This window comes from Vombatus ursinus, unplaced genomic scaffold (assembly GCF_900497805.2).
Source record: "Vombatus ursinus unplaced genomic scaffold, bare-nosed wombat genome assembly UNPS02011014.1, whole genome shotgun sequence".
Lineage (NCBI taxonomy): Eukaryota > Metazoa > Chordata > Mammalia > Diprotodontia > Vombatidae > Vombatus > Vombatus ursinus.
This window is the reverse complement of record NW_020950792.1, coordinates 16,873,755-16,891,961: the sequence shown is the minus strand read 5'-3', so window position 1 is coordinate 16,891,961 and position 18,207 is coordinate 16,873,755.

Here is an 18,207-nt window from a genome sequence, read left to right as displayed (position 1 = left end):
TAGATAGATAGATAGATAGATAGATAGATAGATAGATAGATAGATAGAGGGCACAGGATGAGTTGAAGATGAAGGGGTGATATCTGGAGAATAAAATTAAGGGATGAGAGAGGATTACATGGAGAGGAGAAAGGGAGAGGTAGAAGGGGTAAATTATCTCACATAAAACAGACAAGAAAAGGCTTTTATAGTGGAGGGGAAATGGGGGAAGGTGAGAGGTAATGAGTGAATCTTATTCTCACCAGATTTGGCTTAAGGAGAGAATAACATACAGAGTCAATTAGGTATGGAAATCTATCTTACCTTATAGGAAAATGGGGTGGGGGAGGGGACAAGAGAGCAGGAGGATGATAGAAGGGAGGGCAGAGTGGGGAAGGGGGCAATCAGAAGCAAACACTTCTAAGGAGGGAGAGGGTCAAAAGAGAGAATGGAATAAAGGGGGGGCCAGGACAGGATGAAGGGAAATATATTTAGTTTTTCACAAATGAAAAAAGAAGAAGGCTTTTTGGGCTTGAGACTAGTTCTTATTCCCCTTTTAGGTTTCAGGTGTGGGTATATTGACAATGCTGTCCTCTTCTGAATTTGTGTTTTGATCTTCCCTGTCACCAAAGAAAGAATCTATGTCTATTGTCTGTTTGCTTTCTGTACATGATGTTTGCCTATTTCCTGGCTTTTAAAGTTGAGCTCTCCTGCTGTAGTGCAGGGGGGACTGTCCTCAGAGGTGCTGGAAGCTGGAGGGTGGAGGTTTCTGGCAGCTTACCTGGTTCTGAGCTGGGGTCAGCAGCACTACAGTTCTCAGGATGGGTTTGGGGAGTATGGCCCCTGGAGGACACCTGCTCACTCAGGCTTCTTTAAAGCACTCAAATGTTTGACTGCTGGAGGATGTCTGCCAGCCTGGAGTTGCGCTGAAGCACCAGCACACCAGAAGATTTGGCTGCTGGAGAAAACCAACACCCATGGTGGTTTTCTAAGCTGGTGTTTACCAGTTCCCCTGCCTGTGCTGAGGCACTAAGGGAATCATGGCATTGGTGCTTGCCTGCTTCACCACACTGGGGCTCAAGATCTCCCTCTGGTTTGCTGAGGTGGGGCTTGCCGTTGGCTTGCTAGGATGCTTCCCATTATGTACTGCTCCCCCTGACTCAGAGCAAGAGAAGTCTTTCCCGTTAATCACCCAAACTTCCTGGAGTACAAGATTGCTGCACCCCATCTCTTTGCTGTCTCAGCTGCTTTAGTGTTTTTTTTTTCCTGGGGTGATTTTTCTAGGCTTTTAGAGGTCAATAAGGGAGGGCGAGAGCAACTTACTTCTTACTCTGCCATCTTAGTTCCCAGAAGTCCTTCAACAATCAGATATTTAAGAAAGTTATATCTCTGTTAAATATTAGTGAATATTCTCTTAAGAAAAAAAATCTACTTTTTAAGTCACTAAAAACTTTGATCAGATGAATGTGTTTGATACAAGTTTTATTTTTCCATAAGAAAAAAAAAGGCACTCTTTCTTTGTTCATGTTTTAGCAAGCAATTATTTTCTCACTCATCTCCTGGCTACTCTTCAATGGAATATTTTAGAGTTTCCTCACAGGATTGTGTGGGAAGGGGTGGAATGGTTCTTGGTATGGCAGATGTTTGCAGTTTTCTTTCATAAGGCTACAGGTAATTGTGCCAATATATTTAGAAATTCACAGCCTCTTGTTCCCTTCCATTGCCAAAGACTGAGCACAGGTTCTTCATGTTTATAGGAAAAGACAGGTGCTTTAAGGTGAGGCAGAGTGACCTTATTACATGCATAGATAATATTAAAATGCAGGTGCTCTGTCACCAATAGAAGCAGATGCAGGCCTATAAAATGATAGCACATAACCTTAAAACACTGATAAATTATGTTACAAATGTTATTGTCCATCTGCATGGAGATGACTTGAATACCAAAGTATTCTGTACATGGATCTTTTCTCAGAATCCTTGTCAATGAATACTTGAAGGAGAGACAGCTAAATGTATGTCACCATGCCCACAAAAGGCACGATGACAATTAATTAATTCTTTTAGTGACAAATGCTTACTAAGCGATACAGCACACTAATTATAGAAGGTGATGAAATGAGAAATGAGGTTATTGCCTTCCTGATGCTTATCAGTACTGAATATCAGGGATGCAAATGTACCTAAAATCTAATTAGTGAAATGTTCATTTATTCATAATAAAATGTAGTGGATAGTAGAAGTATAAATTAGAGCCTAGTTTTACACCACGACTCCTCTGCACACATTTTGAAAACACATGAGACCTATTGTTCCTGATTGGGAAATCCAAGGAAATCACATTGAGTTACTTTTACTACCCAGGTTTGCAAAGGAAGACTGACGTAGAAGTCTCTATACACTTGAAATGGGGTCTAACCAGAACCATTTTAGTGCATGTAAAGGCTGTTTAATAGGGCAACAAATGGTTTCTAATCTAACATAGAGAGACATGACTTCTTGCAAGTTGCAGAAGTAGGTGCCAACTAGCAGTTCTGTTGCTCTCTACCCATTTGAGCCACAACTCCTAAGCAGAATAAGAAGGGACACTGAACCTGGAGTGAAATTCCAGCTTGAGGATTGGTCATAGATCCTGGGCTGTATACTAAACAAGAAGAAAATTAAGAAGGAAACAGTAGCTATGTGGTATAGACCCCATAGGAACAGAACTCAGGTCTCATCTTTAGCCTCTAGCCAAGTCTGAAGGCCCTTAGTGGAATATCCAGGGCAGCAAGCCCAGAACAAAGTGAGGCACTTGAATTTTACTCTCCTCTGAAATGGTCAAAGGAGGGGACAATATATACACACAGAGTCAGGTACAGGACTCCATTTTACTCAACAGGGAAAAATGGGAAAGAAAAGGAGAGATTAGTCCTAAGTAAAACAACTTCTAAAACTGCACAAAAATAATTATAGCAACTTCATTTTGGGGGAGGGAAAAATTAGAGCTAAGGGGGTGAAAGGGATGCCCATCAGTTGCGAAATGACTGAACAGCTTATGCTGTATGAATATAATAAAATAGTATTTGACTGTAAGAAATAATAAAGAGGATGGTTCAGAGAAACCTGGGAAAACTTTGATCATCTGATTCAGAATGAAGTGAACCAGAAGAACAATTTATACCATAACAGTAATATTGCAAAAATAAACAATTTCACTTTCTGATATGAAAGTGGTGAACTCAAAATGTGGATTATTCTTTTTGGACATGGTAATGGGAACTTGTTTTGCTTAACTAGACTTTTTTATTTTGTTATTACAGTACTTTTGTTTTTCTTTCTCAATGGGGAGTTGGGATAGGTAGAAAGAATGATTTTTTTGTTGTTAATTGAGAAGAAAAAAAATAAAAGTTACTTCCATTACATTATCATTTCAGTTTAAAAAAATGACACACAAATATCAGCATAATAAACAAGAGTTGTGTACTAGTCCTCTTTTTATTAAGCACAGTGCTGTATTGTGTTAGAGTTATTTCCTCTCCTTTCCCCATACTACTCTACTAGACTAAGTTCTAAGTTCAATGACATCAGGGAAAATATGTATCTTATTTAAATCAGGGAACTCCCATAATATCTAGTCCAGGGGTTTATGCTAAGAAGGTGATTAACACATGTTTTGTTGAATTAAATTTATTAAAGTAATACTTTCGTTATATACACAATTATATATGTGTACATGTAAATATATAAACCTAATACAGGTATTTGAATAGGTTAATAGAAATAGAAAACAAATTTTAAAGCTAGAAGATTTTATAAATAACACCTAGTACAACCCTCTCACTGACAGATGAGCTAACAGATTTCAAATTACATTGTGATTTATCCCATTATATAGGAAGTATATATCAGAACTGCAATTCTTATGGAATTCTCCAAACTCAAAATCCTATGCACTTAGCTTTCTATTATATTGTCTCTACAAGAAAAGGTGAAAACACTGGGGGTTCATTATCCTTGACATAAGCAAATTGTAGTTTTATTTTGAAATCATATTTAATATACGATGGATGCTTACCCAGACAGTAGTGACTAATTGGTTTTTATCTTCATTGAGAATAAACTAAATATAATGAAGATTTATGTCAGGTATAAATCTCAAGGATCATTAATGCAATATAATGCTAAAATAATGTGAACTATTGTTGAATAAGGGAATGGGAGCATGGCAGAGCAGAAAAATGCTGGACTTGGAATCAGTGGACCTGAGGTTGAACCCCAGATTGCCAGTTCCTAACTCTGTGACTGTGGACAAGTCCCTTAAGCCATATGAGCCTGTCTGCTATCTGATTTATTAAGAGAAACAAATGCTTGCCACAAGAGTGATGGCCTTCCACATTGCTTAGGTTTGTTTGACAGTCATAAACAAACATCCTGATATCTTCAGAAATATTTGTTTTCATTGGGCATTAGAGATGGGTGTTTCCTTAGCTGGATCATTATTTCTGGAACTGACTTCAATAAATATTTATTAAGTAGTGCCTATTCTTCCAGGCATTGGCCCAATGAGGTCACAAACACAAAAACTAGAAATATCTCTTGCTGTTGAGGAACTACAGGTGGCACCTGAACTTAGCTCCCAGGAGAGAAAGAAAGGTGAGAAGAGAATTAGTTCCAGGCCCTTCCTCAGCAACCCTAAATCATAGGATTTAACTCTACCAGCTGTATAGCCTGAATCTGCTTGTACTCACTAGGAAGTCACCCAAACCAAGTTACTTCTATAGTTGCTGCATTTAAATTATGCTTAAGTTTTTAGTCAAATTGATACATTAGTGAAAAGGGACACAGGACACATTATTCCAAGTCAGATCTTAGAGAATGAAGGCAAGGGATGAAGAGGGTTCATGTTCTATCTGGCTGCTTTTTTGGATTCTCAAAGCATCTTGAATGGAGTACTCTCTTATTCCACTTTAAGCACTGACTGTAGAGTGCAATCCCAGATACAGTGGTCTGGGTCTTCATGCTAGACTGTGTCCTAGTATTTCTTTGTATAGAAATCATATTTCTATTCAGAAATCCCAGACAGTATCTTATGTGTATGTACTCTAATTTATAGCTTCTTCCCTAGGGATAGACATCAATCTTATAGCAGCCTTTATTCCTTATTTGCCTTGATATCTTCTCCTGCATTAGAATTAAAATTTTATCTGGAATAATACTTGAAATCTTGTTTTATGTAAAACATACTTGTTTTCACTTTGTTTTAAATAACCAGCTCCTGTTTTTATCAGTAACCATTTGCATGAAAATCTGCAAGTTATTGTTTCTTTGCAGTAATATAATTTTCAGTTGTCTTTTTGATGTAGCCTATGTTGATGGAAGTAAATCCTTTCTGTTACAGTGCAGAAATGTGCTTATTGTTTCTTTCTCTCTCCCTTTTATGCCAATATGTTTTTTTTTCAAAGAAACTTGTTGCTTTGTTGGGAATTAGTGTGACCAGTTTGCTGATGCTTTCACCACTGATGAAGAATAAACATTGGCATCCCACCTGAAGCCATTTTTATTTGTGCTCATTTTATGTAGGGTATTGCCTAGAAGTTGATCTTGGGTGATGGGTCACTGTCAACATGCCATTTGGTTCTCAGAGTTTCCTTAAGTCACACTCTCCCCACTTCTTCTTCCTTAGAAAACATAAATTTGTTTTTCTATGCATAAGGCTGAAATGAGTACAGAGGAAGAAATGCTCTTCTAGTTATGTTGGCTCTGGAAATGCAGAGACAAAGGAGAACCCAGAACCTGATTTGTGATGATTTTTCTTTCAAGTGAATAAGAATACAAGTAGTACATATTCTTGACAGGACTGCTTTCTATGAGACTGTCCAGCAGTCATAGTCTGCAGTATAGCAGAAGTACAGCCTATTCACATCTGTCGATTACAGTCTTTAGAACAGGAACAGGAGCTTCGGATCCTGGCTAAAGCAAGAGTGGCCCGCAAAAATCTAGATCATGGCTATGAATTTTCTCTGTGAAAATGATGGTCTATTTCTTTCAACATATTTATGATTTCCTTCAAGCTACAACCTCTCCTTCCACTGAGGGGAAGAAAACTAACCTATCTTTAAAAACGGTGAAATGTGTTCTGAAAAAAAAAATTATAGTGGAAAACTAGAAAACTATGTTTATATGACATTGAGGCTCACAGGGACTTGGAAGACTTAAGAAATAATAGTCCAGCTTTTTAAAGCAGTTCAATATTTACAAAACACTTTCCTCAAAACAAGACAGTTAGATAGCATTATGCCCATTTTGAAAATGAAGAAACTATCTCAAAGAAATCACTGTGACTTCCTATGGTCTCCCAATGACAAAGCAATAAGTGGTAAAGTCTGGAACCTAAACCCAATTTTTCTGATGGCAAAGTTAGTGCTCTTTCTATTATACTATCTTTCCTGGCTCCTTAAGATAAATGGAAAGTGACAATATTCCAAAATAGGAAAAAATAGGTTGCTGAAGCCTTAGCTTACAGAAAATAAAATTAGTGTGAACAACTTGACTCAATTATCTTGAGAGTAGAAAATAACATTGTGTTAAAGAGCCTCAAAGAATCTAGATGCATTCATCCACTTGTAGAATTTTCTAAATGGGTCAGCATTTCATGCATTATTTTAAATATGTTGGAGTCTTGTCACTAGCAATGATTAAATGCATATTCTTTAAATTGTGGAATGCAATTAAGTCTCAGACTGAGACTAACTATCTCCAGTTTCATCCCGAAGGGTGCTTTATGCTGGCATTATAAGTAAATGAAAACAGGGACTATGGATTAAAAGGCCATCTTCATCTAACTATAACTACACTCCAACGTTTTCTAATGAGAAATGTCAATGTCACTCCGCACCAAACATCAGAAATGCATTAAGCAAGCATCTATCTTTAGTGAGCCCCTCTGAATTGAGGGCCCAACTTTAATATAGCTAATTCATATCTTTTCAGAAGCAGGTACTATGTCTTTGTAAACATCACTCTGACTCAAAGTCAAGTTATGCAACAATTTTAGCACTGCACTATTAAAAAGGACTTACTACCTGTTCCTGTCAGGTTTTTATAATGTGGTACTTAAGATTGAAACGAAATATTTGTCAATTTTATAAACGTCCCTGTCTAAACAAATCCACTGACTTTCCCCATCACAACTTCTGCACTGGGCTCATTAAGGGGTATAAAAAGCTGAGATTATTTTAAGACTTATCAGGCTAAACTGAGAGAAAGAGAGAGAGGGAGGGAGAGAAAGAGACAGAGGGAGGGAGGGAGGAAGGGACAGAGGGAGGAAGAGAGACAGACAGACAGAAAGACAGAGGCAGAAAGAGACAGAGAGAGAGAGAGGAGAAACATTGCTTTTTCACTTCTAAATATAATTGCATAGTCTCTTTTCATTAAGCACAATATCATTTAATGAAAATATGCTCAAGTTGATACACATGAAATAATACTTCAAGGAGCAGTTATTTCGATAGAGTATGTACAATCTTCATTCATGCAGACTGAAATTTTTCTCTATAATTTAGGAGAAACTCGTTGAAGGTTGATATGGGTAAAAAATCCTCTACTTTATGGCTAGTTTTGTTAGGGGCTCCTCCAAACTTAAGATAATTCTAGAAGAAAAGAAATACAGTCTATTCCTTGTATGCATATTTAGCAGCTTTTCTGATGGAGAGGTCATGGCTGTGCTTGTGTTCTGTTAGCATGACCTTCAAAGGTAATGGGCTATCACACCATAATGAGCTGTATGTAATAACAGAAATGTAGTAGAAGATATGTACTTTGCTGATTAAAATGTATGCAGTAGATTAGTTGGCTAGAAGCAACTTACTTTGTATATATTTGTTTGTGCTCCCCACTATTAGTTTGTAAGCTCCTTGAGGACAGGGAATCTCTTTTGTCTCCTTTTGTATACCTAGAGCTTAGGACAGTGTCTGGTATATAGTAGGCACTTAATAAATGTTTATTGATTATGTGAAGCCTAGATTAACAGGAAACAAGTTTTGTCTTAGGGAAACATGACTTGTAAAGAGAAAAATGAAAAAAATGATAATATGTTATATGTATAGCTATATAAACATATATACAAATAATCTACATACATATACAAATGTATATAAATAAATATATTAATATGTTTTATATATACACACTCATATATATATGTATACATTTATATATGAGTCTATCTATTGTTTATGGCCATAATATAATCTACATAGAAATACATATAATATTTTTAAATACGTATTATATTGATGAACAAGATATAAATTTAAGATATAAATTATCTCAAACATGTTTATCCAGTATATACTGTATTAGATGTCTTGATAAAAAGTTTCTACTTTTTTCTTGGACTTGAAGTCATTTATATAAAACTTATATTCAGGTCTGATGTTTCATTTACTTTAAATTTATAACAACCTTGAAAAATAATCAAAATACGTATTTCCTTAAAATGTAATTATTTTCTGCAGTCATCAATATAAGCAAAATGAGAACAACTACTTCTTTCCATAATTAGAAATAAGCATTATTGAAGAGGATATTCCATTATTTGTCATCAGAATTTTTTGGGTTAATGTTTGGAAATAGTGCTAATGTTAGCTCAAAGTACAGTTAAGACCATGAATAGACTCTACATACATGATAACACTAGAAGCATATTTATCCATCTTAAGCAATAAGATGTAGGCTAAAGGTGGACAGATGAAACATATGAAAGCATAAATGATGGTTTTCCATTGTACTGAATCTTCTTAAAATAGAAAAGATAACTATTAAGCCTTTTTATCTTTCTGTGTTAAAATGCCAAAAATTGTTAATATCTTAAATATTTAATTGTATTTGGATAATTAAACACATTTTTGATAGGAAAGCTTATGGATCATGGGAAAAATGTGGAAATCAAACTGGAGTCTTGACATGTAATTTTATAAGGAAAAAATTTTCCAGGTCTATATGAAACTGAAAAGTTGGAGGGGTATTTGAAGCCAAGGTTTCATTTCCCAGTTAGATGCATGCTGGATTCAAGACACTTATTTTACCCAAAGACTTCTTTGCATAGCAATGGTTTATAAAGAGAAAAAAACTTGTATTTTCCCCAAATAGAACCATGCCCCTACCAGAGACTGAGTAGCTGTTTCATAGTTTTCACCTACTTATTGTTTCCCTACTGGATTTTATGAGGTCTAATCTTTTTGGCTTCTATCATTTTCGACTCCCATGACTGTTTCCTTGACTATATTTCTTTTCTTTTTATGTGAAAGACATTTCTTTATCTATATTATGATATGATGAATAAAAGCTATAACTTTCCTTGGTTATGTCCTTCAAGCCAACATGATTCATGAATTATTTTTACCTTCACTGACCTTTCAAAAAAGTTTCCCTTCTTTAAATAAAAGAGAACGAATGAAAAAATGGAGAGAGGGAAGATGTGTCATGGAATTTATCATACTGTGATCCCTAAGGAAGAAAAAAACATACAAAAGTTCAATGTTCCTATTTGTATCAGATTGGAAGGCAACTTTGAGAAGAATCATTGGCCTTAGTGTAGACCATGATGAATGAGGTCAAGGGAAAGAGTCAATCAAAAGTAGGCACCCAATGATCAGACAAAAAATTTTCATAGCATGAGATCATTTAAAAGTCTTCCTAGTGACTTCCTATTAAAAAAAAATAGAGGGTAATTGAAGACACAGCAAATACAACTTGATTGTATCCTGCATTGAATAAAAGGTTTATCTACTTCATGTATTGCACAATCAAATTCAAAGACCAGAAAAATTCTGTATGGAACATTAACAAATTAGGTGAAAAGAAGCCGAAGAAACAATAATTTTTTTTATATTTGTAGAACTATGATCTAGAACAGTGAATTCCAAAATAATTAAGCAACCTAATAAAATTCTTAAGTTCTAACATCTGATAAGGAATTTATAAATGCCTCATTACTAGGTGAGCTGTTGGCAGAGTTGGTGTAGCAAAACTGAAGTAACCAAGTTTCTCCAGAGCAAAATTTTTGAGGAGTATCATCACGCTCTTAAATAGATTTTCACATCTTCCATTGAGGCTAAGTGTCATAATCACTGGAACTATCACTGAATTTGTAGTAAAAGGACCCATATTCTAATTCAGACTTTGTTACTCATATCTATGTCACTTTGAGCAAATTATTTCATTTCTCTGAACCTCAATTTTCTTCTGTTTAAGAATCTGTTGAATTTGATGATCCCTAATGCCCATTGCTATTTAATATAAGGAATGCTAAGTTTCTTTATGTTGTATTAAAGCATCATCCATCACTGAAGTGTAAGGACGTGGGCCACTTATGTAGTGTAAAGACGAGATAATGGATGGAAAACATAAGTATTGCAATTTGTTGTTCAGTTGTGTCTGACTCTTTGTGGCTGTATTTGGGATTCTCTTGGCAAAGATACTGCAGTGATTTTTTATTTCCTTCTCCAGTTCATTTTACCAATGAGGAAACTGAGACAAACAGGTTTAAGTGATTTGCCCAGGATCACACAGTTAGTATCGGAGGTCAAATTTGAACTCAGAATGATGAGTCTTAAAACTCTAGGCCCAACATTCTATACATTTTGCCACCCCGCTGCCCCTTTTACAATAGCATCTACCAAATAACAGAATCAGAAGGGTACTTGTAGAACATAGAATAAATCCAGAGAAGTGTCCGAGTTAGCTCAAAATATACCAAATTTTCCCAAAGAGCATTTACACCTCATCAATTACAAGACACCACAAATTATGGCTTGACTGCATCACAAATGATTTTTGTCAAGATAGCCACTTGTTAAAAGTTTAGTCATACAAGCATGGGTATATCCCTTATGGATGATTTGTGAAACAAAACAAAAAAAAATATTGTACTAGGATTGCTTGGGAAAATATGGAGGGATTGTATTTAAAATATTGCAAAATATGTTAAATGGAATGCCGATCTTTTCCTCCTTCTCAGTCCTGAACTCAGACAAATATCTAGCTATATGGCACAATGAAAGGAATACCAGGCTTAGAATCAAGAATACTGAGTTCTTGTCTCAGATAATTACTAGCTCTGTGATCTTGAGCGAATCACTTCACTTCTCTTTGCCTCATTTATAGAAATGTTGATAATAATTAAAACTTCCCTCCCAGGACTTTTGCAAGGATGAAATGAGGTAATGCGTATAAGATATCCTGAAAACTATATGTATATGTGCACACACATATATACATGCACATACACATATATGTGTGCACACGTATATACATAAACATGTAATATATATGCATACATATATGCAGATTGTAGCTATTATCTGCATATCTGCTCAAAATATTTGCCCTGATGGATCTGATAAAATGACTGTGAATACATTTTCATGTCCTAGTCTGGACAAGAGCCTAGTTTTAGCCCCTTTGTATTTCTTATGTGGATTGTGGAGGGAAAACTTTTGATTAACTGTAAATTTCATTAGGAGACTCTTTAAAGCTCCAAGGCTTAATACAATCATTACAATATCATCTATAAATAGGAACAAATGGAAATCCTTGCGTTTAGAAGATTTTTCTTTTTGTACTTTGAATTGGATATCCTCCATGAGAGTAGCAAATCCCTTTAGTGAGCATTTTTTGTTTGTTTGTTTTACTTCACTTGATTTTAATTCTTATAGGATCATCAAATAAAGTTATCTCCAGGCTTACATCTATTAAGAAATCTTGTATGATCTTAATGTATGCTTAAGCAATACTGCCTTATCAGAGGTAAGAGTTTAGGACCACAAGAAATGCTCTTTGATATCCAACATATTACAAGTACAATGAGATCATCTTTCTTTCTTTCATTCAATTGTCTAACAATGTGATCTGCTGTAGAATTATCTTTTAGAAAGCCTTTATTGGATCTTCATCAAGGTGACTTTCAGTACATGAGATTATTCTCAAATATTTTATAGAATCATGAAATTTTCCATTTCAACATATTAATACTTACATATTACAAGTAGAAAGAGCATTGGTGGAATAAAGAACAGATTTTAGCCCTTGCAAAAATATTTATCTGTGCTTTTCACATGGTCAGTTCAATAAAAATCAAAAGAAGACACTGAGAGATTATACACCTGCTACTCATGAGTATGTTATATTTATATTTTCTTAGAGAGAATAAACAATGTCTAATCTTTTAGAAAGAAAAATCTGTTTATTTTGATACTTCCAGGTATTTAGGATCTCATCAATGTGGATACCCCCTTCAAAGATGAAGATCATAGCACTTCTCATCCTGTATAATTGTAATAATGTTCTTACATAAGTCCTGCAGAGAAGCCTATCCCATAGTCCATCTCCCTGCCTTAGAATTTTTCATCCCCCATGTCTGAAATGCTACCTCCTTCAATCTTATTTCCTAATTTCCTTCAAAATTCAGCTCAAACTCCATGTTTTGCATAAAATTTGTGGTGGTTCCCTCAAGCTGCTAGCACATTTCCCTGATTTTAACTTCCATTTAATCTTTTTTATATCTAAAAAGTACCTGTTGTACATTCAGGTGAGCTCCTTGAAGGCAGGATTATTTTTTGCCGTTTCTTTATATCAGGATTTAGCATAGTCTCTGGCATTTGGCAAGTACTTAATAAATATTTGTTGATTTGATGACTTAATTTTGGAGACTTTCCCTAGTTATCTTTATATTGCATGTAAAGCCTATACATCATGCACCAGTTATCACTCATTCTCCTGGAAATGACAAATCTGATTAGTTCTCCGATCACAAATCTCCCTAGTGTTATACTTTCTCTCATTTTATTGTGTAATTTATTGTTCTTAATGTGAAAAATGCTTTATTATTTATAAGTTATTAATATTTTTGAACTTAGCCATATATGACTAGAAGATTATCTAATCCAAAAACTTACTGTAGAAGTCAGGCTTATCTCAGAAATGTTCCAGAGAAGCCAATAACCATAAGGAACTCTTAGCTGACACTCAGTGCTTGTTTTCAAGCTCTTGGGGCTTGTTTTGGTCTTATCCAAATCATATGTTTTGAGTTTCACCCAAGGCTTGACTTTTGGGTTCCTCAAATTAGACTGATTTACCTGCTGTTTATACATCTTAAACTACCTTTCTCTGAAGACTACTTATTGCCTAACTGAGGCCAATCAGGCAAATGTCCTTATGCCTTAGATGAACTCTGTCTAATACAAATCTCACTGAGACTAGACAGGAAGCCATGCCTTCTTATTCTGATTTACCTTTATCAAATAACCAAATAAATTTCTTTCTAAAACTGTTTCAGATTTTGCAGTTCATTTATGACTAACATCAACATGTTCGGGATTACATATGTGCAACATATGTTTCTCCATAGTTTTGGTGAATCAATACTTTAATTTTATGGAAAACTTTCATTAAATAACATTGCAAGTAGCAGAACAAAAATTATTTAAAAACAATACATAATTTCTCAGGATAAAGCACTGGCCCTGGAGTCAGGAGGATCTGAGTTCAAATCTGACCTCAGACTCTTACTAGACCCTGAGCAAGTCACTTAAGTCAATTTCCTCAAAAAAAAGAATTTATATAGTGCTTTAAGATTTGCAAAGCACCTCACATGCATGTGTATATATATGTGTATATATATTTTGTATATACATATATATGTATACACACATATACGTATATGTGTATTTATATGTATTGGAATATGTAATTTGGTAAAACTTCCTTTTTAAAAACTAACCAATGAATAATAAGGAACTTCAGAGTACCACCCACCCAGTCTCTTTCCTTCCTTCTTGCTGTAGTAATAGTGTTTTGTTTTGTTTTGTTTGTTTTTGATCACAAAAGTAAAAAGAATGTGGCATTGTTTTACTTTTGCACAATCTACCATGGCAGAGAAGAGCGTCTTTGACTTCATCCAAGGGGATTTATTTTATGAAAATAAAATGACTTTATTAATTATAACATCCCACAGCAGGGGAACTAAGATGTCATTATGGTGAAATTCCATTTTAATTCTGAGTAGTTAAAAGCATCACCATTAAATAATAAAACAAGAAAATAGCAAGTAAACTAGGAGCTTTAGGGATAGGTGTTAAGTAAATGCTGAATAGAATCCTCTGTGACCTAACCAGAGTAATCAAATGTAATGGTGTGTAGGAGTGTTCTTTCCTCCTAATCCTCCAGGAAGCTACTCAGGAAAAGGTTTTTGTGATTTCAGTTGCATGCTGATCATCACCATTTTGCTAATTATTGTACAGGTCCCTGACATTTTGTCAATTTTGCTGATAGAACTGTTGGAACATCTTATTGAAAATTTAGCTCTGAAAGTCTAATCTGATAAAAATTTGCATAAGTGTTGATTGCAAATCAAGTCTCCATGGAGGTAGAATGGCAAAGTAAATGGTTCAAAAAAAAAAATCTGGAACCCTTTTCCTTTGCTAGAATATCTAAATGTAGGCAATAGTCAAAGATAATTATTCATGTAAAAACATTTCTAAGATAAACAATATATTAGTGTCACCTCAGAAATGGGGTGTTGTGACTTCTCCCTGGGATAAGTTCATTTCTATGCAGGTTTGTCTAAGGCTGCATTATGAATGCTAAAAGAAGATACTGCAAACAAGAAGTGTTACTAAATGAGATTCATGTATAGTACTCTACAAATCTTAAACATCTAAATACAAATATACACACACATATATACATACACACTATATATGTGTGTCTATATACATATGTATTTATAGACATATCCACACACATATATGTGTGTGTGTGTGTGTGTGCATGTGTGTATGTGGGGGGGGGGGGCTGGTGGTGGGTGTATGTCTATTTCAACCTACATAGAGTCTACTACTTTCTTGTACCACCTTCTAGACAACCTCTTCAGGTGACACTACCTTTTACTGCACCTATACTAGTGCCCTGAGCCTTCCAACTCCTGTTGAATAGAGTATGTCACCTGAGGAAAGGCTGTCAGGAATTGGGTTTAGTATCTAATATCTTCCCCAAATCAACTACTTCCATCTGTGCCAGAACAAGGCATATTCCACCTCTGACTATCCACTCAATCTCTCAACTGGCATATGGAGAACTACTAGTGCAAAAATGAACTCTCTCTTTGATTTCAGGCCCCTTATCTCCTGATGTGCCTGTCCTCTGTAGGTTGAAGAGTAGCACCCTTCACTCAAAGATGAACATTCTCAAACCTGGATATATCCTTTATATCCTAGTCATTTTGAATTCCTGTAGAAAATCTTAAAAAATTGAATCTGTACCCTTACCATCTAAATCCTCATTCCCATCTTCCTCAACCCCACTACTCCAAAGTTTCATCCTAATTTCACATAGCTTTTCCATTGTACCCTATGGAATGCATATTCTATAGGTAATGAACTTCATTTCATGTTAGATCTTTTCCTCTTACACTCCTTTCATTTACTAGCTCTTACTAAAATCTGACTTTCTCCTGAGGACACAGCCTCCCTGGCCACCCTTTACAATACTTGGTAGAACTTCACTCATTTTTCTTGGTTCACTGATCAAGGCAGGGGAGTAGGCATACCATTTATTCCACATTGTCATTTCCAAGTTTTTTGCTCAGTAACCTGCATCACTCAGTAACCTCTCTTTCTTTGAGGTTCAAGCTATTCATATCTATCACCCAATCAAAATCTTGGTAGATGTGGCAGACTCTGGAAAACTCCCAGAAAACTCCTCCTTCCTTCCTCAATGAGTGCCAAATCTGGCTTACAATTTTTCTCTCTTCTCCAACTCCTGCCCTCATACTATGTGGCCTCAACATATATGTTGAATTTCCTCACAATACCTTAACAACCAAATTCCTTAACCCAATCACCTCCCATGAGCTAATACACCACCCAACCTTAGCCACAAAGATGATCATACATTTATAGCCATCATTCACAAATGCATTACTTCTATATGCAAGATTTTTGAAATCTCCTTATACAACCATAATGAATTAGCTTTTACCTCTCTCTCTCCCTTCTCTTACACAACCCTACTATTCATCTAAAATGTAAATGCAAATGACTTAACTCCTTAATTATTTTTCAGGCATTTCTGCTGTACTAGCTATTCTTTCATCTTCTTTCCATCGAGAATCTTTGGTGAATGAATTAAACTCTACACTGTCCATTTCTCTTGAATTATAATTTCTAGATTTATTTGCTTATATAAATCCTTGCATTGATATCTATCTGTCTATCTGTCTATTTATCATCTATCTCTATATTTAATATAAATGCACTGATATCTCTCTATATATGTCTGTCTGTCTGTTTATCATCTATCTCTATATTTAATACATGCAATATCATTATGTAAAAGTAATATATTTTATCCTCTGATCTCCAGCTTGTACTTAGCTGACCCCCAATGTTGGAGGTTAGATTTAAAAATTCAGAATATTTGGCTAGTTGCTGATCACTTCAAAAGAATACTTTTACTACTAAGCAGAAAGGGTATATAGTTGGCAGTAATGAACCAAGAGAGGCAAGACAATTTAAAGTGAGCAAATTCACTTTAAATAAAACTAGTGTTTTTTTCTGAAGGGCAAAAAAGATTGAACTATATATTGCACGGTCCTTAAGGCAAAGATATATGATAGTGACATAAGACTAGCTTTTCTATGGAGCAAATAAAAGAAGAACAAAGGAAGAACAAAAGAATTCCTTAACTCTCTTTCAACTTGCAGGGAGTGGTACTATGAATGATTCCTCTGGTATATTCAAATATACATATAACAAAATTGTTTTTAGGGTTGCTGTAATAGAAGTGTAAAAAAGTCTAATTCAATAGCTTGGGAAATAATCAGTTGTATGAGTTGGCAATCAGCATAATTACTTTTAAAATATTTTTGTTGTAACTTAGTTCACAATAAATAAATATCATGTAATCAATAAAATTATTGTCAATAAAGAATTAAAAAAACATTAAAAGTCCCAGGTGAAATCCCACAAAAAAGTACCAAAAGGAACACAAACTTTTAGTTTTTATGTTACTATACTGTTAAATTGTGTTTGTAAGTATATGTGTATGTGTACAAACATATAAATAATAATATTAAAAATAATGACAATAAATAATAATACTCATTCACTCACTGAAGTGATTTGCCATTAAATTCTCCAGTTCATTTTTCAGTTTAGAAAATTGGGGGAGGAGGAAGAGTTAAGTGAATTGCTTAGGGTCACACACCTAGTAAGTGTCTGAGGCCAGGTTTGAACTCATGAAGTTGAGTCTTCTTGATTCTAGGCCCTGCACTCTATCCATTATGCCACTTGTTGATATTGCTGCTAATAATAATCATAATTATAATCACAATCGTCATATCTAACATGTATGTAGGGCTTTATGTTTTGAAAAATGTTTTGTAAATAAAATTTAGTTTTATCCTCAAAAAATTCTAGGAAGTGTGAGCTATTATTACCCTATTTTAAGATGAAGAAAATGAGACAAACATCAGTTAAGTGACTTGCCCAGGTTAACACAGGAATAAGTTTCTGAAGCTGTATTGGAATCAGGTTTTCCTGACTCCGGGCCCAGCATTCTATCTACTGTGCCATCTAGCTACCTATCTATGTATCTATATATGTATATATGTACATATGTATGTATGTATGTATGTATCTATCTATCTGTTTATCTATTTGTGGTTTGGCTATTTCTTCTTCTGAAACATATTCTTCTGTCTATATCACATAGCCTCTGAGCTTACCCTCCCAACCTCAGATTTGAGCAGATCAAGTCCCCAGATTGTGGCTGCTATATCTCCCTTCAGGGTGCTAGGGGCCAATCTGAGAGGTTAGGTAGTTTTCTTCAATACTTTTGTTAAGCTTCCAACCAGTGCATTTCCCCAATATTAATTACCAGTTAATATCTCCCTAATATCATTGAAACAATATCTGTCAGTTTGTATAAGGGAATAATTAACAGGGAAAGGTAAGAGTTAAAGATAGATATTATCCTGTCCTCATGACTTACATTACATTACATACAGACAAATAGGAATGTGAAAACACACATAACAATTATATAAAATAAAATAATAATATAGAATCAATGATCTTCATTAAACCTACTCTATTACAAGGCATCTTTTTTTTTAACCTCTGTCACCACCCCTTATCGCATAATGAACATCATCAGCAATTTTCTCCGTTAATGGTCATCTTTTTA